Source organism: Betta splendens, chromosome 19 (genome assembly GCF_900634795.4).
Source record: "Betta splendens chromosome 19, fBetSpl5.4, whole genome shotgun sequence".
Classification (NCBI taxonomy): domain Eukaryota; kingdom Metazoa; phylum Chordata; class Actinopteri; order Anabantiformes; family Osphronemidae; genus Betta; species Betta splendens.
Window position 1 is genome coordinate 10,465,691 of NC_040898.2, and position 15,061 is coordinate 10,480,751.

At 41.1% G+C, this 15,061-nt stretch overlaps 1 long non-coding RNA gene across 9 annotated transcripts in view; it reads left to right on the forward strand.

Moving 5' to 3' along the window:
• The window catches only part of LOC114845968 (uncharacterized), a 50,833-nt gene that overhangs the window by 20,024 nt on the left and 15,748 nt on the right, over positions 1-15,061 (forward strand). For 2 of the 9 annotated variants that reach the window (XR_005897023.2, XR_003783955.3), the window contains one exon: positions 5,079-8,925. The exons of 2 other annotated variants lie outside the window; for them this stretch is intronic. This is a non-coding gene — a long non-coding RNA (uncharacterized LOC114845968). 5 more of the 9 variants (XR_003783956.3, XR_008693275.1, XR_008693276.1 and 2 more) reach the window with 5 other exon arrangements.

Here is a 15,061-nt window from a genome sequence, read left to right on the forward strand (position 1 = left end):
ATTAAGATTATGTAAATACTAAAGAATCTATGTTTGTTTGTCTTTCTGTATGTGTGTATCAGCTTTAATTGATTTCACGCGGTAGTCAAGGACACCAGGGAGATTTGGAGGCATGTGTGTGCTGTGAAGGCTGCATTCACCCTGCGTTTGTGTGCCTGTTTTTGTTTGTGCTCTCTCATTGCCATCTGGTAAAAGACAAGTCACCTGTGGACCCGGCAACAGCAGAGCGTGCGTCTCTGTGGGTCTGTCTGAGGGAATTAAGTCACACAACGGTCACACTGGCCCTTTATTACAATAAAGCACTGAACATTGTGCTGTCATTTAGTTTGGGCTTTCTTATGTCTAAATGACCAGTTAAATGAGAGAGAGCGTTTTTAACAAGTCAAATCCATTAAATCGGTAAAACTTCATTTTCAACACTACATCTGTTGTTTTGCTGGTAGATTACAGTGAAAGTGACCTTACAAACCCAACTTTCCCATCCATCTGTTTCCACCTCTATTTTATGTCTTGTCTAATACAAAAGAATGAACACGCCCACACAATAATTTGAAAACTCGTACTTATAGAGCAGTGAAATAGGGCTGATGTCTATCAATACAAGTATTAATGTGTTTGTGTACTGAAAGGAACTTTGGTTATTGTTTAACTGGAGTTTGCATTGATAACTTCATATATTTTTTTATTTTTGTGTGTATACATACAATATGCACAATATGTGTGTGTGTTCAGGGTTCACGGCGAGGTCACCAGCTCTTCTCAGCACCACTCTTTTCAGTAGCGAGTGAAACGCAGCTTTAATTATCACACTGATAATTAACACGCATTCAGACGCGGCTTGAGATGCTGGCGTCGGTACGTGCACGCGCTGTAGGCACGTTGTGTATCTGTCTTAAGGTGATTCAACACATAATGAGACGCGGAGAAGGCAGGAGGAAGAAAGACAAGGCGACCTGATAGATGTTAATGAGCAGCAAAGACACAGTTGCAGAACTGATGCATTACAGCAGCGTCTGGTGCATTTTAACATAATTAACTACTTTGATTTGCTTTTTCTTTATGGGAGACACAAATGTACATTACAGCTTCACTGCATGAAAACTGCTTTGACTGGTAAAATAACATAAGCAGATCTGGAAAAAAGCTTTATATAACATTTCAGTAAACATTTCATATTCTAAAGCTTCCAAGTTGCATTTGCTGGTATATAGATAAATTGCAGTAGAGGTGTTGGGAAGTAGTAGCTACTTCCTCCAGAGAATACAGTACATGTACCTGGAGCTTGGGCTTACTGACTCCTCAGTAGCACCGGACGTTCAGAACTCACCTCCGGATCAGATGGTGAAGTACTGAATCAAAAGCAGAGCTCCCACCACTGGCTCCAGTGAGTTCAGTCGCTTTAGAGGAAAAGACCTAAATGTAAGCGATGGGAAACACACAGCCTGGGTACAAAGTGGAGCCCAAGATAATAGAGAGGCGGAACCAGTACCTGAAAATAGCACTTAGAGGCTGATACTGCACAGCAGTGCTTCTCAACTTAAAATCCAGAAGGTCAACTCTTTCAAACTGCGGACTTGTTTTATGGTTGCCACATAAAACGTCTGACATTTTTGTCCATTACAGAACAGTCTTGTGACGCAGTACTGTATATAGCCTTTTAGAGCGAATATGATAAATGAAATGTCTTTACATATGCTTACCTCTTATAAATTACTATGACAAAACATAAAAAGCTCTCATACTGTCTATTTTAGGCTGTGAGCTAAGGAGAACAAAGACCACTGCTGGACGTTACGGCAGCGGTTGCATTTTTAGAATCAAACATACAATCAAACATGAGTCTGCGATTCACTACTTACTTAGTCGTTTTATATTTGAAACAAATTTAATGTTTGTTTAATATATATATATTTTGGTTCCCATCATGCCTGCTCTACTGTAGTCTCTCTTTCTGCCTGCCAATCCACAGGTTTGTTGGTTTTGCTCAACCGTGTCTATTTAAATCCGGTCGCACCCTCCATCTCTTGTGCGTTCTGTCTATCTGTTCCCTTTGTCAGAAGTAACTTGACTTCGACAAGTTTTGCTTGGCTCCCAGTGATATTTAATTGGCGCTTCCTCGTGGCAAGCCAATCAAAGGGACCAAGAACACAAAATCACCCTGTTTCCCCTGGTTACTGAATGAAATGGTTCCTGTGGTGTCGGGATGTGTTCCCATGGCGACCATATGAGTTTTTGTTCCTGTGGTGATATAAAAGTTATTCAAGTTCTTTGATTTCCCAACGGAGCAGAACAGGGGGGCAGAAAACGGATGTGGAATGGAGGGGAAGAGACGAGAAATAGAAAAAAGAGCGATGGGGTGAGAGAATGGATCAGAGAACAAAGATGGATGAAGAAAATAGATTTTGAGGGAAGTGGAGGAGATAGAAGTGGTTTAGGAGAAAAGAAAGGCAGAGAGGTCTAGTGGCTGGAGGATAAAATCAGATTGTTGTTTTTGTGGTTTTCGGGATCAGTGACTTTAGGATTCCCGCAGCAATCTTTGTTCATCATTGCTACAATACAATCTATTGATCCATCTGCTCATCCATCCACCCATCTACTCATCCATCCATCCATCTATCATCCATCCTTTCATCTGCTCTTCCATCCATCCACTCATCCATCCATCCATCCATTTATCCATCTGTCATCCATCCATCTGCTCATCCATCCACCCATCTGCTCATCCATCCACCCATCTGGTCATCCATTCACCCATCTACTCATCCATCCATCTATCATCCATCCATCCATCTGCTCATCCATCCATCCACTCATCCATCCATCCATTTATCTATCTGTCATTCATCCATCCGCTCATCCATCCATTCATCTGCTCATTCATCTGGTTTAATTTTTTATCACTATGGGTTTTTTTTTTTCCCTTTTTCTAAACGCACTAAGATGATTTGCATGCTGTATTTTTTTTCATCTTTTTCAGATTTGCCTGGAGCAAGTGTCCCCACAATCCGCACTAAGAATTATCTTTGTTTAAATAAAAAAACAGAAAACCTTTTAAATCTCACTTTCACATTTGTAAACAGTAATTGAAGTATCTCCTAAATATATTTGGAGTAAAACTGTTAAAAAAAACAAGTTACATTACTTAATTTAGAGCTTAGTAGCTTAGTAAGGCTTATTCATGTCATTGATAACAATAGTCAATGTACTAAAACATTACTTGCTAACAAGATGAATGGCATTTTTGGTCTTATATCAGAGACTTGTGTCTGTCATAATCTGTGTTTATAACACAGTCAGTGACAGATAATGGTTGGGTGTGATGTAGCCAGAAGAGGGGAAGAGTGAGTCAAAACAGACACTGACCGAATATTTATACTTAAAGATAATATGAATTTTAAGTGGCGACTAGGAGTGAGAGGAGAATATCAATACAAACTGCTTAAAGTCATGCAGATGTTAATTAATCGTGTTGATTGGACCTCTGCTCAGCCTGAACCCAAACAGTCCTGGGAAGGGGCCCAATCAGGCAGACACCTGTGTAGCCGCAGCAAAGATCCTTGCCATGGCTGCCCTTTTATTGGCCACGCTGGTTTCTCATGCAGGGAAAATCAGAACCAGGAAGCAGCAGACTTCTGAATTGCTACAGTACACTCAGATAGACCTCGTCCTCTTCTCTGCCCATGCTTATCTTTAGTCAGACGCTTTCTCACCATCACAACCTCATCAGTATAATGCAGGATTTTGCCCACATTGAATTGATGTCAGCCAAACATGTCTTAGTACCAATCCTGGTGCCTGATTAAATGGTGTCTGAGCTATTTAAGGCTTGTTATTTAGATTTCATGTTTACAATTCTCATTTGCCCAAACAACCAAACAACAGTCTCTAAATGAGGCTTAAAGCAAACTAAACCTCCGCCAACAGCCTCCTTTTCTCAGGTAATCTCTGGTGCATTATGTGCAAGTCCTGTCTGTCAAGTATGAGTATATAATTCAGCTCTTTCATCTGGCATCATAAACACACTCATAATTAGGCAGGTTGCAGACACGCTCATACTCACAAACATGCGCATCTAATACAGGCTGGAAGTGTGCACTTGTATGCACCCAAAGGCGCTTGTGCACCTGCTGCTGCATGAAATGAGAAGACACGGGCACACATACATACACGTACATAATAAAGCTACTGGAAGCAAATGTGAAGTGTGTACAGATGCACGTATGCATACTTATTTCTCAGTGTGCACACTTAGTGACCTATCCTGTTCTCCTTTTATTTAGCTTTGTAAAATTGCTTAATATCTATTTTTAATTGTTCTTGGATCTGAAACTTGTTTAGTTAATTTATCCTTGACTCTATAAAATGTAGGTTGTGTCACAACCTGGGTTCATGGTGTTATGTACTATATTCAACACTCACTGTCTTTCCAGGCATTTCAAGGACTTTAGTAAAAACAGATGTTCTGACACCTGTCTTGTTTTTAGGAGTCCAGTGTATTTTTAGGTGTTTGAAGCATAATTTTCCTGTTTGGAGTGTTTGAAACTGACTCGAGGTTTTAATGGCTTGTCAGTCGCATGTGCAGAAAATAGTCCGCTCTTGATTTGATTAACTTTTTTGAGGGATTGATTTTCCTTTATTTATTTTACTTTTACCTCTGTGGCCTGGCACTGTTTTTGACAGACTGACAAAAGCCGATTTGTCCTCTCTGTTGAGCGCTGACACGCGCTTTATGAAAATGCCAGGAACAGTCAGACAGGACAGAAGAACCAGTTTCAGGCTTAGCAAAAAATCTGCCAAAACACTCCTTCATCAGCTGCAGTCTGACAACACCTTTGAGTGAGTTGGTAAAAAACTCACTCAAAAAAGATTTCTGGTTTACAAATTGCAGTTCTTTTAAGAAGTCCACAAGAACCAAGAGAGTCTATTAAGTCATTTTAGGATACAAAGCATTTTGCCACAAAAGGCATCAACGTTAAGATCCATACAGTTTAATAAAAAACATCACAGCCTGGGTAAATCCACCCAGACAGATCCAATGCAAGAACCCGACTGAGGGCTCTGTTGATTTTCCCTTCTAGCAGCAAGGCGACACCGCTGACACCTCCCCAACGCACACAGCACGTCCCGGATCACCTTGCCATTGTGGGAAATTTGAGAAGACGTTGCATATAGATACTGTGACATCACTGACAACCCTGGATCCGTCTTTTTGTTTTCTCGTGTCTACAGCTTTGAGTCGTAGCCTAATTAATGTTTGCAATCTGTAGCTACTTACGAAGCTGAGAATGAGACAAGCAGCTGAAGAGTGCTTGATGAAGAGCCCCGTGACAGTGTCCTGCTGTTCTCTGTTACTTTATGTAGTTATTTTGCCTCTCTGTAGCTGTTTTGCAGTCTTTGTGTTTGCATGTGACCTCCGCGTGTCTTTTTTGTCTCTTCGTAGTTGCTCTGCTTCTTTGTGTCCTTGCTGCCTTTTGATTTTTAGACAGGGAATCTCAAGTCATGCCGGTGCTCCGGCTGCTGACCTCGCCTTAGGCTTGCACTTGTAGACCTTCTTAATAATCCGTTCACGGCTCTATTATCATACAACTATGTCCTGCTGCAGCTTTTAGCAGGTCTAATGAAGGCAGTGCAGTTAAAGATAAAACAACAGCTATCAAAGTCCTGTCAAAGACAATGTTTTTTAATCTAACCAACAAAAAAAAACTCAAAAGCAGAAGATAAGTGAACAAAGCACCAGCGCTTGTGACCTTTACTGAAATGAATATTGTATATTATTTGGAATGCTCACTGACTTAATTAAATTGTAATGTCATATGTAATATAAACATAATACACGTGACTTTTCTAAATCTAACCTTTTCAGTGATCCTTCTTCTTAACTGCAAAAAAGTTGCCTTTCATGAACCTTTTTTAGTTACTCGCTGCATATAGGCTACCACAAGAGCACTTCAGTGGCGCTGAAATACTTAGTGTCTATCTTCTCTTTCAAAAATCGTTATATAGTGTTGAAAGGTTTAAAAGGCCAGGTGTAAAGAGGTCTAGTTGTTGATTTTTCTTTCCCTCTCGCGCGCACACACACACTACAACTTCCCTCTGCAGCCTCTCTCTTGGATCATTATATACTCTGTCTACACGAAAGAAAAATACGGCAGTGTACGACATAAACCTACTTAAAACCCAAGCGATGTGTACAAACACACACACGTACACACAGACACAAAGTCTGTCGTAGGTTAAATAATTATGAGGAAACATTACATCGTATATTTGGTGCAGATCAATATGTAATCACAGCGTGACCTTCAGACACGCACCCCGTTAAATACGCAGCTGTTTTCCCACCAGGGTGTTCCCCATCACATGGACGGCGGCGTGAGGTTCTTAATACGTGGATCCCCCTGCTGTGAGCACCACAGGGGGGTAACGCTCCCTCGTCCTCCTCCCCCACTTAGTTACCCAACAATTCAGCACTTTGCTCATGTGAAGCATTTAGAGATCAATACGTCATTAATTCAGATAATTACTCAGTGAGTGTAAACATCAGTACATATACTGCAGTACAAGGTTCCTCAGTGTAGCAGTACACAAATGGCAAGTCATTGCAGTAAGTAAGCAGACTGTTTAAAAAGCAGCCAGTTTACTTTACCTACAATTAATTGGTTATGAAACCATTTGTTTACAGCAGTTTAAATTTCATCATAATGCACAATTACAGCTTCCTGACTTTATATCCTATGAAACCGCTTTGAGTTATAAGGAGACATTTATAACCCTGGGTTCACTTTTCTTTACTGTTGAGTTTGCAATGCAATTTTAAAACAAGTCTATTTGACCTTGGCCTGTCAGCTCTGTAAAGCATCATACAGTGATTTCCTCATCGTAATTCTCAAGGCCAAAATCACATTCTGTCTAAACTGATGAGATGATGTTTGTAATAGAGTATAAAATACTTTATATTTAAAAAATTAAATAATAACCATTCCAGGAAGATAATCTGTAAATGGAATCAAAATGAACTTACTGAGTTTTAATTGTCTAGCTCTTAAATATGACCAGGGTCAGCGTAACTTCTCTGTGGCACGAAGACATTCGCATAATACGGTCGACCTCTGAACACAGCATGGAAAATGTGCATAATGACCGAGTAAAAAGCAGGGAGTTTAGCTGTTGCTGGGCATGACGTGAGTGAAACAGGAGGTAAAAAAAGGTGAAAAATTGGACTGTCGCGCGTTTGCCAAATCACCAGTCTGTCACTGGGCCAACGCAGAGAGAGGCATTAGCAAATAGCAGCAACTGACTGGTTTATTAGCAGCATTTACAGTTTTCGAAAATGACTCGATTCCCAAATGCAGGAGACTGAAATCCTTCTGTTTCATATTTACCCCCTCCATTGCATCACTTGTATGTACTTGACATGCAGTTAGAATTTCTCCAACTGCGTTTGAATGTATCGTAATTGCTGGAGGGGTAAGCGACGTTATAAGGCTGCTGCACCTTGATTCGAGCAGAGCTGACACTTACTGCCCCTCTCTCACAGTGAGTGCTACCAAAGCTGAACCAATGTTTAAATTTTGGTAACATCCGCCTTAAGCTGATGTGTTTGTGTTACTGTAGGCGTTAATTATAATTGGTAAAGACCGGAAACAGCCTGTCGTGGCTGCCCCAGGGTTCGCCCCTAATGCAAGTAGTCACCACCAGAGCCCTTATTCTCTAATCCTATATTAGTAAATGTGGCATCCAACGACCCCCAGCTCATCATTCATTACATTCTTGTTGTTTGTTGACATCGCAGTGACAAAAGAGGGACAGTAGTGACCACAGAGGAGTGTTCACAGGTCTGTCCTTCTGTCTATTACATGTTTCACCATGAAACGGACTCCTTTTTAATTGTGTCTGCAGGGTGTGCTTGTTTTGCATTAGCTGACCTCCCCGAGTCCATGCAGATGGTGCCTTGAACAACACGTTCAGCGGGGCTCATGTCGCCCCGTTGGGTTTATCTATTTACCAGCTTTACTTAGATAGATCCACAGAGCCCTGACCCGAGCAACGCTCCACACCCGTCGGCTCAATTGAAATGCTGAAGGAGAACCGCCCAACATTAGGGGGTGACTCCATTAATACCCTTTTGGCTGGATGGGTGCAAATCCCTGCAGCCCCGTAGCAGCTGCAGACTGCAGCAGCATATTAATGCGTTTGCTTCCTGTAATAAGATCAACAGTTAATTCCTTGTTAATTACTAATTGAACAGGCGTTTATCTTCTCAGAGGCTTTGGAACTCTCATCATTATGAGACTGTCTATGAAGGTGGCATCAGTAGGGCAGGCAGGTCAATGTCTGAGCAGATATTACATAAATTTGTCTTCTGTTTAAAGAATGTGTACAGAGCACCAATAACACGTCATCCTTTTTATTTGCTTTTAACACATTTTCTTCCTTGAAATAATAATCGAAACGACATTTTCTCAGACCAGATGTCGGTATGATATGTTGCATGTACTATAGTCTTCCTGCTTCTCTCTCCTCCTTTCATATTCTGTGCGGCTCTGTCGAGGTGGGTGTGTGTTCGTGTGTGGCGCTGTGAGTGACCCAAGTCTGTAGTAAATGTCTTGAGGGCAAAAAAAGCAATGTGAGCCAGCGTGTCCCTGAGTGGACAGCACAATATAAAACCCCATTCAAAGAGACAGCCCAAAGATGGTAGACGTGAACTTTACACTGAGTTAGAATGTTTGGTAGGCTGTTGTATTACATTTTAATGTGTTTGATGAAAACTCTAAAAGTATGTTACTTTAATATATTATAACTTCCAAAGCATGAAGCCAACATACCATGTTCAGTATGGAGAACGCATATACAGTATATTCAGATCATCTTCATCATCATACAGAGAAGTAGAACTAAGAATTATGCAAATATCGTCATTATCCATTACTGTTTTTTCTGCAGGGTTCCTGCAGAGGCTAGTGGGTGACATGCAGACTACACTGAATAGGTCACCTGTCTATCACAGGGCACATCTACACCTGTGGTGGGAGTTACTAATGAGCCTAACCTAACTACATGCCTTTGGACTGTGAAGGTTGCTGGAGGCCGTGGAGGAGGCAGCCACACATCCTGGTGTTCCTCCCCCCATGGAATCGCGTTTTTTAATTTCTTTGCTTCACACTTGGTGTTTTTAACAACCCGGCATGGACCGCAGGAGTAAATTACCAATCCAGGTCACAAGGATGCATCTTAGTCGCTCTTATTAAATGTCTCCCGTTTCCTGCTAGTTGTCCAGTTGTAATCTTTCTGTTGTCTACAGAAACTTCTCCTTCATCATTTGTGCAGATCAGTGGTCTTCAAGCAGCCGAAGCCGTGACAGGCGTGATGTGTCCTTGATAGCTGCTCCCTCGCAGATTACACACAGCGCGTCCTAACAAAGATAGGGTTCGTGGCTGTTAATGTCAAACGAAAGCTCAGGAGAATTCCAGATGAATGTGTTGCCTGAAGCCAACTGTCAAGAAAAAATCAAATGTGTCGTGCTTAAAAAATAGTTTAGTAAGACATCAAATTGCTGTCACAAACAGAATATATAAAGTAATGGGTAACCTGCTGCTTATTTTTCCTCTATGTTTTGTCTTGTTTTTTAGGAAGAAAGAAGAAAGCTCATACATTTTGATGCGCGTGATCTTTATGGTAGAGCAGCAGGAGGTTCCATTTGGCAGCTGTTTCTGAATTGGAGTTCTATTACAAAGTCCAATTTAAAGTCACAGATGATGGTGTCACATCAGCAATATTTCTTTGTCCACCGTTGGAAAATCCAGTGATGCAAAATGAATGAATTAATATTGACGCAAATGAAATATTATCTCTCTAGTTGCACAGAACTTAAGGAGAGTATGTCGAAGACAGGCAATTAACGTCCCTCATCTTTTATTCTGAAATGCCATCTAAACTGAGGTGATGGCCTGCTGGGGCTTGAAGGGAGAGGTTTCTTTGTCTGATTATAAATTAATCATACTTACTATAAGATCCTGTGGAAGTAACTCTAATTGAAATCCAGTCAGAGTATTGTTAAGGCCACGATCCTTCACAGTATGTGTCAGACACTTCAAATGAACCGAGTCATCGGTTATGTTGGAACGATCGTATTCTGATATTTGTTTTGTGCCGTTCACTGGAGAGAAATGGAGGCATGTGGACAATGCAGTTAATGTGATGTAAATGCACCTTGGGTTCTCGTTTCCGTGTGCACAGGAGTGGGGGTCCGTAGATAAACACCACTTTTCTGCATGATTTTGCCGGTTCTCTCCGCACTCGGCCACGATGCGGGTAAAATGCTAAATAACTTAAAACAATGAGATGACTCAAACCACAAGCCATAGAGCTTAGACTGCAGTTTTGCCACCAGGCTGTTCCATGCATAATTGCTTTGAAAAATGACTGAATTCCCCCTTTAAGTGGGAAACAGTTCTGAACCCGGTCCTCCGCTAAGTGTGTGTAGATATATGCATGGGTGTGAGTGTGTGTTTAACTACGGCGCTGCATATGCATAAATGTGCTGCTGCTCCTGTTTGTGTGACCGAGTGTATGAATTATTTACTAGTAATATCTCATAAGAAGCATATTATACTGACTGTACAAGACAAAGCCCTGCTGAACCCCGCACTGACTATAATTATAGCTCTCAGTTTGCCCAGGGGGGGAGAGGCAGAGCTGAAAGGAACATAAATCTGTCAAAAGCGAGTGAAAAAGCTGGAAAGAGATGGTTTCTCCTCACTCTGTCACTTTATCTTTTTTCCTCTTACCCACCCATTTGTTTGCTCTATCTGACTCCTCTTTTTTCTTGTGTTATGACCATCGATCGTAATGTTATTCTATTAAATAATTGATTAAACATTCATAAAGCGCTTGGCTGGGTGCCACATTAGAAATATTTTAATGTCCTGCTACTGTATATCTGTTCCAGCTTTCATGACGCCTGTCAATCTGCCCTTTTGCTTAAATGATTACACAAGGAACGTGGTTCCTTATTCAGAGATGATGACAGAGTGGCCTGACCCCCTCACTCTAGCAATAAATCAATTAGGATAATTCTTATTGATCAGGCCAGTGTCACGGTCTAATTACAGCATCACCCTGAGGCTGAGTGTAAACTCTCTTTCCTCTCTGTCAGGGAGGATTCTTCATTTTTATTGTTGATTTTCTTCTTAAAACTTTTCTCATATATTAATACGACCACTATCGGTTTTTTTTGCTGTTATCCTTCACTTGTTTCCTCCTCCTCCTACCTGCCAGATAAATAATGTTAAATGCTTCTGACCATCAGACCATCACTCACTGTCCCTCTGTGCCTCCAGTCATACCAGTCCAGCAGGTATGATTGATACCTTGTACATGGCCACTTCATCACTGCACCCATCAATCAGAAATCGGCTTGGTTTTGTCACTTTGTGCAACAGTTATTTGCTGCTCCTTGATGGAGACAAATACAAGTGTTAAAGTTTGGGTGATTGTGACCAGGCCTGTAAATCTGTCTGTCCAGCTGAAATACATTAAAAAATTATCAATCAACTGTTTCTAAATTTAAAATGATTTAAGGCAACTACTTTTTTTTATGGTCAACATAACTGTGAGAAGTGTCAGTCTTAGCTGACCTGTAAAAGTGAGGCTTGTATAATAATCACATCTTCTCTAATCACTAAACCCAGGTTCAGGAGACAAAGTGGTCTTTCATCAATCACTGGGTTGCTAGTTTGAACCCCAGCTTTTTGATTGTATGTCAGCGTTGCGCAGGATACTGATTTCTCCCAGGCCACTGGACTGTGTGTTTCTAGGCACTAACAAGGTAGTCAATCACTAGATACTGTAAGTGCATATCATTGTGCAGATTACCACTTATACCACTGAAAATGTGTCTTAAACATCTTCCTGAAGACTACATATATAATATAATATAATATAATATAATAGCGGTAATATTGTACTACAAGGTAATCGGTCTCGCTCAGCCGTCTTTACTAATGTCATGCTCCTTGCATTTGAAACCAATGAACAGTTGCTAATGCAAGCAACAGTCGCAGTTAGTAATTAGTCTGTCATGCAAACAATTGAAAGTGGCTGAGCACACCTTGATCCAGTCTTGGCATATTATGAAAGGCAATAAAAAGTTTAAAGCACAGTAGTAGGGTTTAGTATTCTGAGTGCGTCCTCTAATCATTAATACATTTCACCATTATTCATTCAACCATCTTTCCTATCGTTCTTATCTTTCACATCAATTTAGGTTGGTGTTTTGTTGGGTTTTTCCTTGGTCAGAACTTTAATAGAGCCTAAGTTTGAATAAAAAATTCAATTTGGACTACGTTTGAATTGCTGTGACTGACACAAATAGACAAAACTGAACAGAGTAACAATGAGTTTTAACACTTTGAACTAAATTTTCCTCCACTTGGTGTAATAAATGAAATGATTGTTTATGTACATTAGATAAATCACAGCGATGCGTGGTAATAGTAACATTTGAAGCTTATAAATAACAATCAGATGTTAGCAGCAGCAGTAAGTCTGTCATTACACTCAGACATGAATATTTGATGACATCCTTTCTCTATAAACAGACACTCTTGTCAGTTTTCACCCGACATCCATCACTGGGAACAAGGCAGTGTTGCTTTTGTTGCTAGAATTTGTTTCTATTTCTCTTTGAATGCATTAGCATTGAATAATGTTGAGTAAAATTGACGCCAGATGGAACTAAATATTTTCCTTTTGGAAGTGATACTTAACTTTTTGCTTAAAATATATTTTTTCCCAGAACGAAACCACAACCGTGTGTTCTCCAGGTTTATCTCTCTACTTGTCTTTTAGTCTATCTGTGGTTCTCTCTCTCCCCTTTTGCCTGCCAGTTTATCTGTGTGTCTGTCATGCTGTGAAGCTCAGGTTTGAGCAGAGGGATTAGAACCTACGACCATTTCTTCTTCTTTAATAGGATTTGACAGAGAGGAGCGCGTGTGTGTGTGTGTGTGTGTGTGTGTGTGTGTGTGTGTGTGTGTGTGTGTGTGTGTGTGTGTGTGTGTGTGTGTGTGTGTGTGTGTGTGTGTGTGTGTGTGTGTGTGTGTGTGTGTGTGTGTGTGTGTGTGTGTGTGTGTGTGTGTGTGTGTGTGTGTGTGTGTACGCACGAGCATTGTTTTTCGCTACAGAGCCTGTGGTGCTGTGGTCACACCACAGACACAGGGGCACATACACTGTCAAGTCTTGGTTCGTCAATATCCTAATCCCCGTGCAGTGTGTGTGTGTGTCTCTGTTTCTGTGGCTGCTGGTACCTGTGTGTCATGTCTAAGTCTTTCCATGTCATAATCCCCATGGGATAAGCTCTGTGTGTTGGAATTGTGAGTGAGTTCATATGAGTGGCAGGAGGATCTGAGGCCGGCTCAGGCTCAGGCCTCATAGAACATCCTCAAAGAGCATAGAGGGGCTAAGACTGGACCTGGAGCGTGTGTGGTTTCACTCCATGAAATCCAGTGTCTTTGTTTCCTTGGCTTGTGGTTGGAGGGGGTACATGAGGTCTTTGCCTCTGTCCAAGGTGCTGAAGCTACTAGGGGTAGTTTTAGGAGACGTTTAAACCTCATCTATTGTTAAGAGTCATACTAGAGAGATGCCCTATTTTTACTTTCAGTATATATATTATTATATATTTTTCTCTGCCATTGTCATCATTCTGGATTATACTGTAGATTATGATCAGTCATTCAAATTCACACAGTTAATGTTCAAGTTGCCACAGTACGTGTGAAGGGGATTGTGGGTAAAGCATTTGACTGCTGGTAAATTCTGCATCACAATCTCCTTTTAAAAGCATTATTTGTGGCTGCTCAGCACACGCTGTATTGCTCCGCCATGTAAGTCCTCAGAAATTCCTGCCAGGTACTGTATACACAAGATGCCATTAAACACATGAGTGGTTGGGGCTTTTTTATCAGGACGCAGGGTTCGCTGCTGACGAGAAAACAACTTTTAAAGAAACCGAGGCCGCTGCTACCGCTGCTTTGCTCGAGTCCTATGCACATCATTATAGCATTCGTTTTTTTTCTTATTTCACTTGATGTTTACGTTGTGCAAAGTTAGTAGTTCTCCAGGTATTACAGTCCTATAGTAGGCAAGAATAGCACAGGAATAGAGGTGGACACACACACATTCACAGGGGTTTTGCACATCCTGGCTGAAATGACAAAGCCTCCCCCGAGCTTGTCAGTGTTTTGCCCATGCTAGCTAAAACCATTCACTTGGAGGCTTTCGGGGACCTCTAACACTTGATTGCCCATCTCTGTTGGCTGATGCCCTGTTATGCCACATCATTATCTAAGCCACCTGCTAGCGTGGCAGCAGATGGGAGAGGCTTACCTTATGTGCCCCCAGCTGACAGCTCGAGTCATGCAAGCAGACGTTTGTCAATGACAACCACAACAAACTCTGCATGACATTTGTTTGCTCAAACCCTTCCCATATGTGTCTTCTCTTATGTGCAAAACCACATGGGACTGTGTTAGTTGAAAGTCACTGTAACAGACGTTATATTGAGAAATAAATGAAATGCGGAGGCGGCTCCAGGCAGATTGAAGACCGTAGGCACAGAAACAGTCTTTGCTTGGGATCATCACATTGTTTCAGTTCAAAGTCACACTTATCATCTCTGCTGATCCTCTACAGCAGACTCGCATCTCTTCCAGTAGTAACCAACTCTGTGCCTACCCTCCCATGCTGTCTGACACTTGTGGGCATTTATGTGCAGAGGTTGGCATCTGTAGAAATGGACCTCTTTTTATTGTCAGGTGGCAAATTGGCAAGTAAATATAAATGTTTGCCTTTAAATCACAGCTATTTAATGTTCACAGATGGATTATGGATGTACGTGCAAATAAAGCTGTTTAGTGGTATTAGGCTCACAATTTTTATGAATGGGTTTAGGAGAAGACTAATGATTGAGGGGGGAATTTAATGTTCACTGTGGCTAATAGACATTTTTTTGCTTCATTTTTTGCTTCCAATTGTAAAACCTAAATATTTTCTTATTTCTCCTGGA